This window comes from Aphelocoma coerulescens, chromosome 17 (assembly GCF_041296385.1).
Source record: "Aphelocoma coerulescens isolate FSJ_1873_10779 chromosome 17, UR_Acoe_1.0, whole genome shotgun sequence".
NCBI classification, from domain to species: domain Eukaryota; kingdom Metazoa; phylum Chordata; class Aves; order Passeriformes; family Corvidae; genus Aphelocoma; species Aphelocoma coerulescens.
The window spans coordinates 3951390-3965042 of record NC_091030.1 but is presented as its reverse complement, the minus strand read 5'-3'; the positions used below and the strand labels follow the sequence as shown (position 1 = coordinate 3965042).

At 45.1% G+C, this 13653-nt stretch overlaps 1 long non-coding RNA gene across 5 annotated transcripts in view; it reads right to left on the bottom strand.

The window, feature by feature from the left end:
- Positions 1–1149: 1149 nt before the first annotated feature.
- LOC138119750 (uncharacterized) overlaps positions 1150–13653 on the bottom strand; it is a 32199-nt gene continuing 19695 nt past the window's right edge. The window contains exon 4 of one of the 5 annotated variants that reach the window (XR_011155603.1): positions 1150–2187. This is a non-coding gene — a long non-coding RNA (uncharacterized lncRNA). The other 4 variants (XR_011155606.1, XR_011155605.1, XR_011155604.1 and 1 more) reach the window with 4 other exon arrangements.

Genomic DNA, 13653 nt, shown 5'->3' with positions numbered 1-13653 from the left:
GTGCTCAGGCCTTGCACTCCAAATATTCATCCTCACTCCCAAAGAGGTGTGGTACAGGTTTGGTACAGTGTGTATTCACCAATCTGAGCTTGATTCAAGTCCCAAGCTCGAGACATGTGACTTTCCAGTTCCTCCATCCCAATAACAGCATCTTCCAGGCCCTTTTGTCGCCCCTCTGGTCACTATGAACTACCCCACAGTCTGTCTGCAAAGCAGGACTCAGTAGTTATTGGCAACACAATAAAGTGCCAACGCCAACTGCCCATCCTTATTTATCTTACTTCATTTCACACCTCAAATTCAGCTTCTCAGGTTCCTCTCCTCGGAGGCGCTGTACCTGATCCAGGGTCATTCATCTTCAGGACAAGCGTCTATTGATCAGCTGTTATCCAATTTACAGTAGCCATGTAATACAACCTGAACTCCGGGGGCTCAAGAGGGAATTCAGTGTGGGACCAAGGAAGGAACCTTCTGCAAACCCTTCAGTGCAAGCACAACATGGACAGATGCTGTTGCTGTACAGCAGAACCCCCAACCCCAAGCACGTAAGAGCAACAGGATCATTGCCAGAAAAAAACCCCAATCCCACCTCCTCCTGCAGGGAGGTGTGAGCATTCCTGGCCACGTTTTGACAGCAAAACCAAAGAGGAATCCATGCCCAAGGAACTTTACAGTGAAAGTCCATTAATGCCTCCTAAACCCTCTGTAATATGCAAGGGTTACGCTTTTTTTTTGTCAACCCTGAACACAAAGAACAAATATCTCCTTTCAGGAAGAGTGACCTTTACAGTGCACCAGGAGAATGAAAGAAGGAGGTAGAATGGAGGCAGAGCCCTGTGAAAGGGGAGCCACACACAAAGCGTGCACTGACTCTCAAGGCAGGGTCTGGGCTGGGCCCAGGGAGGGTTCTTGTCTCCACAGAGAGCAGAGCTCTTCAGAACAGGGGCACTGCCTTGGAAACAGAGCTGCACCCACACCAGTGACAGCACAAGAGCTGTTTACTTGCAATAAACCTATTATTCCTTGGAAAAGTCCATTTCTTGGAAATCAGAGCTGTTTGCAGGAAAGAATCAGTTTTAATAAATCCCTTTCTGTTTTTTTAAAGAGAATTGACATAATTTTTAATTTTTCTCTTATTTTTTCCCCAGATTGAAACAAGTTTTCTTATAGCATTCCCAATAATTAAAACTAAGCTAAAATGCAAAAATGGCCAAAAAGGACAAAAGAAAACTCCACAAAAATGTTTCTACTGCCCTAACCAGAATGTAGCTTTGCAAAAACTCAAGACTTTCAAGTTTCTGTCTGGATATTTTCCCTGGGACACGCAGACCTGTTTCATGCAGCTCCATGTCATGCTGTTTCTTGTAGTAATTTTGTAGGACATGAACACTGATATTAAGGGTAAAGGAACTCTATTTTGCACCTTCCTCTGATTTCCTTTTCCCTCTTTGATGTTCACCTCCTACTAGAACATTTTCCCTGATACCATTCTCGGGTTGAATGCAACCTGATTCACATCTCATGCCAATTACTGTGACATTGTCAGAACTAAACCAGTTTACACCACCTGAGCAATATGATTATTTAGCAGTGGTATCAGTCCTCTGCCTTCTCCATCAAGATTTCTGCCGCAGGTGAAGGTTTTGAAGGAAAGACGTCTCCTTTCCTCCCCCTCAGAAAAAAAAGGATGAGCAACTTAATTAATGCCTGTATTAGTTAAAAATCAGAAAAAAAGGGAAAAAATATTAAATCATAGCTGAAATTTGTAGATTTCCCTTATTTTATTCACAATTTTAAAGAAGTGAACCCATATTCCTCCTGGACCACATTCTCCCACCCCACCACAGCATCATTCCTCAGGGGCAAAACCACTTTATCAGTTTCCCACCCTGGCTGTTCTTCCCTGCATTGCAGCTCCATTTCCTACTCCAGACCTAGGGAGGGAACTGCCCTGAGGCTGGGCTGACGCTCGACCACACTGAAAAGAAATCTTTATAAGCGGATTCACTTGAGCCCCTTCACAGAACTGCAGTGACACATCTGCAGGAGGAGCAGTGTGGAAGAAGGGAACAACTGGCTGGAGAACGGTGGGATACTCTTAATCTGCTTTTGCTGCCAGGAAAATTGTGATGCAGAGCCATCCTTTCCTTGTCTTTCGTCTTTCTTGTTCACCTCTGGGCAAGGACCCTGTTTATAAAAACACAAATAATTGGCATATGTTAGAAACACATCCAACAAAAATGACAATTAGGGGGAATGAGAGGGTGGATTAGAATTTTCTGCCTGGATCTGCACTCATTCCAGATTCAGCAGCAGGCTCAGGGATCTGGGCTTTAGTTTTGTTTGTGCATTTGTTTGTTCACCTTTTTTATGTGTTTTGTTTCATTTCACCTAATAAATACAGACACAGATATGAATGATGTGAACCTACACAAATTTCAGGGTACAACTTCAGCCATTTGATCCAGAACCGATCTGAACTTGAACCCAAATAAAAGGACTTTTTTCCCCTTGTAATAGCTATGTTAAAAATGTAAAAAAACCACCCCAAACTCAAATTCATAGTGTTGCTCTTCTACCTTTTTAAAATACAGGGCTGTAAATACATCTGATTTGAGGCCTAATGTGTGACAAGATTCACACACAGTGATAATATCTTCTATTAAAGCAACGGATATTGTTAGAAAGAACTTCAGCACTCCTCATTTTCTTCGAGACTCTCACCATTCTGTGCAACATCTTTGGCATATACACAAACCCGGGGTCTCTCAACCCCCAGTGGGTCCTACAGGCACAAATCCATTATCACAACATACCAAACACAGGGAAAAAATCGTCAGGGGTAGCAGGGAAGGAGGTTTTTTATTTGTCTTTTTGTTATGGGACTTCAAATTGAATCTGTCAGACAATATCCAGATTATCTGCTCAGCATGAAAACAAAGAATGATTTTTTTATTTCTTTTTTGTGAAAGCCGAGGTGGGTACTAATGTCTTGAGGGCTGAGAGTGTTTCAAACATCTATTACCATAAATTAGCCCTAAAATATTGGAAGCTGGCAGCCCTGCAATTCTCTGATCTCCCTTCCCCAGTCTGCAGAACAAACACAGATGGGGACACTTTGTGCTCCCCCCTGGCCTGCATCGGTTTGTGCCAGTGGATGTCTTGATGTGATTCTTGAGAGGAGGCTTTGCTTGTTTGTTTGCACATTGATCTATGCCTGAGTGAGAAATAACTCAAACACCACCTTCTTATCAAGTGAAAATATTGAAGTCTGACTTTCTGATACAAATATTCCGAGTGGGAGCTTTGGCAGTGTGGGGCATGGTGGGCAGTGAGGAAGATGTGTCCAATCCTGAAGCTTAAGCCCTTCAGTGGAAGGCATCCACCTTTTCTTGGGGATTTCAGCCCCCTTCCACCAGCCTGGGTTGCTCCAAGCCCCATCCAACCTGGCCTTGGCCACTTCCAGGGATGGGGCAGCCACAGCTTCTCTGGGCAACCTGTGCCAGGGCCTCTGCACCCTCACAGGGAAGGGTTTGCAATTGAAATGCAAATTGAGAGATGTGGCAGCACTTTACATTCACATTATACTGACTTTTTCCTGGTGTAAAGGCTTTCTGAGAGGAGAGGGCAGGCACCAGCCATTGTGCCTAATGGTCCTGAGTGTTTGTGTGCCAGCAGCCAGCCTGGATTATCCTCCACACCGCTGGGAACCAGGCATTAAAGACACATTGCCATCCTCTCCTCTGTGTGGGCACTCTCAGAGCTCTCGAGTCCCTGTCACCCACCAGGATGTATTATATCTGTACTCACTAATTTCACAGCCCGTAAATTACAGGCATACCCTGCGTATTTTCATCTCATTAGAGAAGGTTAATTTAAGCAGACAATCAACAAAAATACAGAAAACTAGTTTGGAAAGAGGATTTTGCTGTGTCTCTGACAGACAATGAATTCACAACCCCAACATCTGCCACCACTAGAGAGAAAATGCTGGAGGAAAAAAAAAAGGAAAAAAGAAAAGGAACTCATTGCTATTTCCTCTGATGAATGGTGAATTTCCAATTAGCATTTTAATTACTCAAGCCAGACTTTCATCTTGTTTGATGATCACAAGAAATTCCATAAGCAACAAGTCATCTTGGTTTGTCAACCTGTGCTGGGGTAATGCAGAACACACTTACAGGGGTTGGCCTGTGAGACTGTTTCTCTTCTGGAAAAATCCTACAGCATTAATTGTTATCAAGTATTTATTTATAGCTTTACACAGTTTTTATATAGTCTATATAGTTTTGCACTTTTGTACCTCCCAAGAAAAACCTACAAGACTGTTGTGCCTGAGGTCTGTGGTATAAATGGTATAGATTTATTTTCTGGCAGATCCTACAGCAAATCCATCAATAGGACCCTAAACATCTGAACCTGTATCACTTGCCTGAGCAAATCCTTTAGCAAATCCATCCCATAACATTTCAGACACCTTTGTGTGTCCTTCACCTGAGTTAATCCTACAGCAAACCTGTCCCTGGGGATTGATGGATTGGCTCCTCCCTGCAGAAGGTCTGGTGGAGATAACTCTGCCACCTTTCTTTTTGTATAACCAAAAATCCAAAAAAGAGCAGGGCATTTTTTTAAGTTCCTGTGCAGTGTTAGGAAATTCTGTGTCCTCTGGGGAAGGCGAATGAGCAGGGATGAGGTTACCCTTGCAGATGAGGGGTGCAACTTTGACTATCCTGAACTTTTCACTCTGTTTCTGCACCACAGTAACACCAGTGGGTTTGGCATGGGACAGACTCCTGCCACAGGCGGGGTTTTCCAGAAGCTCAAGGATGTCATTGCTAACAGAGATGCTGACACAGACTGCTCCTGTAATTCCAGGCACTTGGACACCTCGTGCTTTGCCTTGAGTGAAAAGCCAGCAGGTGGAAAGGTGTGCTCAGCTTTGAACCCATTGCTCGGTGCTGAAGGTCCACAAAGGTATCAATGAGCTGACATAAGCAAAGATCAATAAAATCTTACAAGTACTCAGAAAGATCTTAGTCTTAGCTTCAAGACTTAAAATGGTTGATCTGGGACTTTGGATTATTTCAATCCCTTGATTTGAAGAGATCTGGAATTGACCAAGATGAGGATGGGCCCTTTGGGCCCTTGTAGACCATTGTTCTTCATTTTTATTGTCTGCCCACTTCATTCATTTTTTTTTCTCCCATTTTGGTTTGAAGATTTTGGGTTTTTTCCTGTGAAGACTTCCTTTTCCCTCCATTTTTATGTGATTTCTCATTCTCTCTGTATGTCCATCACAGCAGCCTTCTGTGGTATAAAGCTACCTGCACATCATGGGTGTATATCCATCATCTATGAATGGATATACCTTCTCTCCCTAGTAGTAATAATAAAATATCAGGACCAAATCTGTTTACTTGAGAAAAAAATTACACATGGGGGGCAATCATTTATTCAGAGCAAAGAAAACCAAAACAGCCAAGCCAGCAGTGCCCATTTCATTAAGTGGACAAATGAGAGGTTTGTATGTTCTTGGCAGTCTGATGGATAAAGGTACCTTGTCAGAAGGTCCCTCCAGATTGACTTGCAAACAAAGGAGAGGAAAAGCTTGGGAAGTAAAGCAGATTTGTGGTGACAGAATGAGCAGATCTGACTTGGAGCTCCGGTTTCTGCGGTGCAGCTATCCAAGGTGCTGCAAGTGTGTGCCCAGACACCTACGCTGGATGGACACTGGGCCTCTTTCCCTTTCTTTTTCTCAAAGTGGTCTTGTCAAGTCAATCCTTCACTGCATCTTAACTCTTCCTGCTTCCCACATCCTACTCCTGCATTCCCATCCTTTCATCCTCAGTGAGGCCAACCAGACTCATTCCCTTCTTGCAGTATATTATTTATGCATTTATGTTGTTTTTCCCTCAAAGGTCCAAAGATGGACGTGGCTCTGTCACTTAGAGAAGCACCTCAAGCACCAGGAGCAGAGCCATGTAAATCCCACAGGGAAACACATCGTGCCCAGTGAAATGAGAAAAAAATATTACAGAAATTATCTCTACTTCCCCTTTCCCCTTTCTGCCCCTGAAGCCTCACATCCTCTACATCCCATTTTTCCCTTTCCTCCTTGCAATCCCAGCCCTTGCCCCATCCCTCTAACACCCACAATGGTCTGGTAGAATTTCACCAATGCAGGCAAGTGGAACACTTCACTTCCAATCCCTGAACAAGGCCAGGGCACAGAGGAGTTTATTATATCATAAATGAGAACATGAAAAGCTAATACATTTTATACATTTGTCAGAGAGGGAGAGAGAGAGGAGGAAGAACCTTTGCTGCCAGGTTCCTCATAGCAAATCTGTCACGCTGGAAAGAGGCTGCTGGAATGGAAGTATTTACAGACAGACAGAGAGAGCCCTGGTGCAGAATAGCAAAGCTCCTGCTGGATGCTCCAGGGCTGTTGCAGGAGCCAGGATAGAGTTCTCAAACCAAATCACACCCAGCCCACCACAAACACCTCAGCTCTTCTTGTGTGGGGATAAAATGATGCCCAGCAGGTCCATGGGGATGCTGTCTGTGGCTGCTGGGGGCTTTGGCTGGCTGAGAAATCAGAGAGTGCTGCTGGTGTTTGTGTTGTGGGTCTGAATTTACCTGGTGCTGCTTTACAGAAAAAAAAGGGGGGGAAAAGCATATCCAGAGATGGGCAACAGAGCTGGGAAGGGGCTGGAGCCCCAGGAGAGGCTGAGGGAGCTGGGAAAGGGGCTCAGGCTGGAGCAAAGGAGGCTCAGGGGGGACCTTGTGGCTCTGCACAAGTCCCTGACAGGAGGGGGCAGCCGGGGGGGTCGGGCTCTGCTGCCAGGGAACAGGGACAGGAGAGAGGGAACGGCCTCAGGCTGGGCCAGGGGAGGCTCAGGGTGGGCATCAGGAGGAATTTCTTCACTGAAGGGATTGTCAGGCATTGGAAGGGGCTGTCCAGGTGATGGGATCACCATCCCTGGAAGAGTTTAAAAGGCATGTGGATGTGGCACCTTGGGATGTGGTGATGTTAACAGTTGGACTCAATGATCTTACAGGTGTTTTCCAACCTTAATGATTCTATGATTCTAAGTCAGATGCCAGATAGACTAATACAGAGGAATTTTCTGGGAAATCTCTTCTACCTGCCAGGCACACATGGCTTTCTTGCTCTGTGCTCATTCCAGGTGGATTGTCCCATTTTAGTTGAGCTTTTGCCTAGTCCCACTGCACCTCCAGTCCCTATGACATTGCATTTCTGCTGCCCAGCAGATCCAGTGACGAAGGGCTTCATATCTCTCCTTCCAAAATCCAAAACTCAAGGCAGGAAGGCGTTACCCAGACATCATCTCCCTTGAAATAGTCAGCAAGTCAGACTTAATTAAGACAAAGAGCAGCAAAAAGCAATAATAATTAAAACTTAGAGTCTGCTGCACATATGAGAAAGTAAAAGGAGCTCTTGCTGGCAGGAACTTGGTGTCTGAGGCTGGCATTCCCCACAGCCAGGTCCTTTATCCACAAGGATGAAGCATTGGAAATGGCAGTGGTGGTGCCTACAGGAGTTTAGCTGAAATTACCCACAAAAGATGTTTCTCCAGGCTGAACTGTCCCTCAGAACTGCTGAACTGGTGAGGGAAAGACAATATTTGGTGCTTTGGTTATTTCAGCCTTTACCACCCCCAGACCTCAGGACACAGCTGGAGGCACAGCTGGAGGCAGACCTGTGAGACTGCTGCTTTTGAGAGCATTTATCTCTGTGGGGGGAAAGGTGCACTCAGACAGAGCACAGATAGAAGGAGTGGTAGAGGAGCAGCCAAGGAAACCCATCTCATTTGCCATTGTGTCCTGACAGCAGCTGAGAGCAGCAGAGCAAGAGGGAAAGCGTACAGCAATTCTTCCTCTGAATGCTCTTTCCCCTGGAAAACTATATGGCAGTGGCTCCCTGAGTTGTTGCCACCTGTGGTCCTTCCTGGGTCCTGTTTCCTTGGCTCCTGCCATGGCTATGGGTGTCACTACATGCACAATTCTCAGATCCATGCTGCTGCCACCCAGGTCTCTTTGCCCAAAACAATCCCTTTTTCACAGAAGAATTTTGCTCTCTCCACCCTTCAAACTCCCTCCTTTGCTGCTCTTCCCCAGTCCCTTTGCTCCATGTGGGAGAATGCCCATTGGTAGTCCTGAAATATGGGGCAGACACCAAAACACAGAGCTCAGAAGAGCAGGTGGAGCTGGGCTCCACCATGGCTCAGACTCGTCTCTCTCCAGAGCTTTGCTTGGCTCCCAGTGTTCTGTCCCGTCCTCCTTGCCAGGGCAGCTTTTCGGGCACTCACAGAAGCTGCCAGACAAAACACTCCAGATTAATCCCACTCTCTTCCTCTCTCTTTTTAGAAACTTTTAATTAGTCCCCAACTCAGCACCATTATTAGTATTTGTTATTAAGTATTAAAACTGCTCACCCCCAGCTCCTTCTCCCTCTGCTTCCCTTTTCCAGCCCTTTGTTTTAATTGTTATATTTTTTCATCAGTGATCAGCCAAGCTTCCCTAATGATCTAGGCTCATTTAAAGGGTTTATAACTCCGGCACAAAACTCCAATAAAAAAGCGGCAGCCTTGCTGGGAACCTCCTGGGGCTACTCAGCAGCCAGGAACACAAACTCATTTAACACTTGCCTCTTCTCCCCTTTTCTTAGTCACCATCACCCATTTTGTCAAAATATCTTCCCCTGCACGCAGAGAAACCCTTCATTTTTCCTTTTCCACATCTTTCTCTCTCAATTCTTTTTCCCTACGGATCGAGACAGGAGAACTGGAAAAACCCTTGATGAGGCACATGGTGGAGTTAACAGCAAATAGACCAAACCCACTGTTCCTTCCAGCCTTTTCCCTGCTGATGCTGCATTGCTATCCCTTCTCAAGAGGAAAAACATAAAGAGTTGTAGTGAGGCTGAGGAAAGAAATGATCTGGCTGTATTTCTCCTGAAGTATATTTAGCAGTTGCACGTTACCCCCCTAGAGAGCTTAAAAGCCTCTTTTACAAATCTGCAAGTTGGCACCGCCTTGCCTTCCTTGCTCTTCTCCCTTTGCAAGAGGTGTAGATTTATGCACCACAGACAAAGGGCTGCTTGGCAAACTCTCAGTCTTGGCCCAGCTTCCCATCGAGTACAGATGTTGCTTCCAAACCTGTCTTTAGCCCTGTGCACAGCCAGCAGGAAATTCGTGGGGATCCAAGCAGGAGGAGGAGTGCAAGCTGTTCTCCAGGAACAGAGACTTTGACCTAGACTCAGGTGGGCTCTAATGTGACCTACTGGGCTTCTTGCCCATGGCCTCAGGCACTGGGCAATCAGGCAGGGTGAGGGGCAAGCCAGGAGAACACATCTTTCCTACACTGACCTCCTTGTACCGAGCTTTTTGAGGGAAACCTCACAAAAGTTATCCCATCTCTGTTTACACACAAAACCCTTCTGAAATGAGGAGGAAAGAAGGGAGTGTGACTGGTAAATAGGAAATGAGTAGAGCAAGGCACGGGGTGGGTTTATGTCACCTGCCTTTAGTCATCTGCCATGTGGGTATTTCCATCTGAGCTGTCACTCTGGGCTTCTCCCTGGAAAATAAGCACTTTTAACACCCTGGTTACCCTGCCCTTGTAAACCAGGGGAATGTTGACCTTTTTACACTGAAAAACCCCCAGTTCTTCCAGCTGATGTACTTCCCAAAGCCATCCATTTCAAAATTATGGAGCAAACAATGCCATTTAAATGGTCTTGCTTTGAAGTCACTATTGCTCCCAGGAATGTGCCTGACAACATCACACCGGCAATGACCATGGGAGTCACAATTGTATTGATACACTTGACAAGCAGCCTTCTGTTCTCACTTGAAAGGAGCTCAGCTGAAAGGCCCAGCAATGTGTTCAGTCATCTTCAAAAAGCCAGAATCGTTTGGTGGGAATAAACAGTTGGAGCTCTTCAGTCAGTCATTTGAAAAGGACAGCTTCCCAAGGAACTTCAGCACTATGCTCCCTTGTGTGGCTGCTGGGCTCCTCTGGGAGATGATTTCTGGAGCTGGTTGAGCTGCTTTGACACATATTTATCATCAGCAGTTTGAGTTTTGGGGAGAGAGAGAAATAGCAAAAGGAAACAAATCAACCCATTGAAATATTTCATGAAAGGTAGAAAAAATCATAAGGTTTTGGGGTATTCAATAGTATTGGGTTTTCGACTTGGGCTGAAAGTGCAGCTCACTAAGTAGGGTCTGTGGAGGATGCCTGCAATTAGAGACCTGCTTGGTGATACAGAGCTGTCTTCTCCTCGTTTCCAGCTGCTACATTTAATTAAAAGAAAGCTAAACAATCCATTACATTAAATTACTTTCTGCACATTGCTTTTCCACATAGACAACTGAAATGGTTGCCACAGGGATGTTACCTGACCGCAGGCTGGAAAGGAGATAAACCATTCTCAAAATTATTCTATTCTTGCTTGAAATATCACCCCAGTGACCTGATCAGGCGGCAGTCCTGACTGTGTGAGTGCCTACGAAGCTGGTGGGGATTCACCAGGAATGTGAGGGGCATTAATGGACTAAAATCCCAGCCTCATCTTGTTTGTCCCTGCATCATGTCACAAGATGATGAGGATGCCACATCAATGTTGTGGCAAACAAAAAGAGCTTCTTTCGTGTTTCCTCTCTCTACTCTCTGTCACCTTCACCACAGAATCAGCAGTAAATAAAATCATACCATGAGTTAGTCCCTACCTCAGTTGCTTCTTCAGAATTTCTAATCAGTACCAAACAGTCCATATACCTTGTTCCACCTTCTAACTTAAATAGTCCTTTGATATTAGAAGTCAAGTATGCCAAGGATATCTTGAAATATCTCGTGGAAACAGAATTTGTAGGAAAACTCCTTGTCCCTCTGGGCATTTTGTTTTCCTTTCAATTGTTTTCCTTTCCTTGTTCAAAGAAGGATAAAAAAGGTTTGGAATTTTCCTCAGTAACCCATTAGGCCACAGAGCAGACTTTGCCTCCTGGAGAGGAATTCCCTAGGAACACAGCCCAAGTCCAGAAGCAGGGAAGGAAATGCCGGTTAAAGCCCTGCTCTGACAGCCTCTGTGTGCCACCACCAAGCCCCTGCCTCGCCACTCTGCTAATTAAAAAACATTCAGGTCTTAAAGCAGCTCCCAAAGTACGTCCAGCTTGAGGCAAAACCAACCTGGACTGGCTTCAGGAGGAGAACTGAACAAAAACAACATCCTGTCTCAACTCTCCTGCCTTTGTTACAGCTCTGCCCTTATTTTCTGCACTCCACACTAATTTCCCTCTGAGATAATTGTTGCAAAGTGGCTATTTTGAACATGGTTGAGTGCAGATTGTTAAAGGAGAGACAGGCTTCTGCTTCTGTCTTGCTGACTATTTTTGCTTTATTCCCCATCTCAGACAAAAACATTCTGAGGGCATCTGTTTACTGTTTGTGCATAATGCATGATGGTAGGAAATGGTCTCTTCCTCCCTCATTTTACAGCGTTTGCACCTCATCCTGGGGTGACCTCCCAGTAGCAGCATGGACCTTTATGACCACAGAGCTCCAGCACTATCACTCTCTCCCTGATCCAGCCTTCCAGAAGGGGAATGCCATTGGCTTGGTTTGGGCACACAGCAGGAAGCGGATTCACTGGCTGGACCCACAGTGACAGCCTCACTCACTCTGTCTCACAGTTGCCCGATTTGAAGCCTATAAACTGCTGGACTGGATTTTCAGTTATCAACATCCTCTTAACCCAAGCAGCATTAGCTGAGTCCTTCAGCAGTCTCATCCAGACAAGCATCTTACTCAAATACCTTGGGAATTATCCCATCCTCTCTCTGAATCCGAGGTCATGGGGCGTACGAGACAGGAATCACAGATTCTGATGATGGCCATGAGAGAGGAGGCTTTATGAGAGGAGGAAGAAGGAAGCTCAGGCTGTGCCCACTTTATTGTGGTCATAGTCCATACCAAGCTTTTGGTTTTACAAGAGAAAACATTGCTAATTAATCACCCACTGAGAAGCATCCTGCTTCCCTCTGCTTGTGTCTTCATACAAGGAAGTTATTCCTGCAGCTTTATGGAATGAACAAAACTGCATCGCACACCGGGGATTTCTCCTTCACAAAAGACCCAGAAGCCAACCCAAAAGGCAGCAGATCAAACACATTAACAACTGATTTGTATTATATTTATTGTATTTTCTCTCTGACTGCTTTTAATTCTCCCCTAGCAACATAAGCTATTCACCCTCAAAGCTTTCAGCCTCTTCTGAAATTTCAATGGTCATCTCACTGGGCTGCATTTGTATCTGTAGGTCCCCATCATCTCTGGCCAAAGATAGAGTGAAAAGAATGATGTTTTTCAAGCCCTGCAGTCAGGTCCTCAATGTTCCCAGCATCTGACTCTTGCCTGCAGAGGTGTGAATCAAAGTCTGGTTTCCCATGTGGTCACGCCAGATGGTTGGCTCAAAACCCATCATTTCTTTACAGCAAAACTCACTAGACACAGACAGTAACCATAAGATATATTGGAAACGCAAATCTCGCTTAATTTAGACTGCCGACACCCATGCAAAAGATCCTTCACCCTACTCCTTTTGTCAGCTCTTCAAGAATGGTTTCTCTGCTGAAAACGTCCTGAAACATTTCAAGGCAGTGACAAAAATACATTCTTACAGTCAGCCTGCATCTTCTTATTCTGAACTATCTTGTTGTTACTTCTGCACTTTGATTGTCAGATTGCATTCAAGGATCATTTTACGTGCCCCAAAAGGCAGCGCTGCTCCCAAGGAATGCTTGGAAGCAGCTATGCAGGACAGCAGATCACATTCCAATATTATTTCATTGTTTGTGGCCCATTGCAGTGGGTTCTGGGATTTGTTGGGGCTGGACACCTCCAACCACATCACTCTGTGCCTTCCACAAAAGAATTGGGAATGCTGAGTAAGTCCCTGCCCTGGTGAAATTGTGAAGGGAGCACTGGAGAGAAGAGTATTCAGTAAAGCAAATAAAAATTTCGGAAGGAGAGTGTGTTGAAAACAATCATATGCTTGGGAAATCTGGCTCTGTGTGTTTAGTGACCACAAGAGGTCAGGGCATCAGTTTTCCATTGCATCTTAAAAGCAACATCTCGAGAAGCCTGGAGCTAGGATACTATTTTAGCTGAGACTGTTCAGTGCAGAAATTCCATCTTTAAACATTCCTTAACAGGGGTTACCACAGGAGCAACAGCCCTTCTTTTCTTTGCACTTGAGTCTATCAGGATAATAGTTGGGTTTGTCTTTCTTTATGTTCCAGGTCTTGCTCCACAGTTTGAGGGTGTACAGAAATATTATATTTTATACTAAAAGCCACAATCAACACCTCAATTTCCTTGGCACAACCAGACTTCCTTCATTAGGAATAAACCATGCTGGTGGCAAAGCTGTCCCGGGTGTGACCTCAGGTGTGTAGAGTTTATTCCTGCAGAAGCTTTTAAGCATCACAAGCCTCCCTTTTCTCTCTTCCAAATCCACTTCTCCAGCGTGAGTAAAGTCAGTCTATGAGATAGCAAATGCATTACATATTCCAACTCCAAATTAAGACTATTTCTGCAAATGCATTTCTCCATCTATGAAAGATCTAT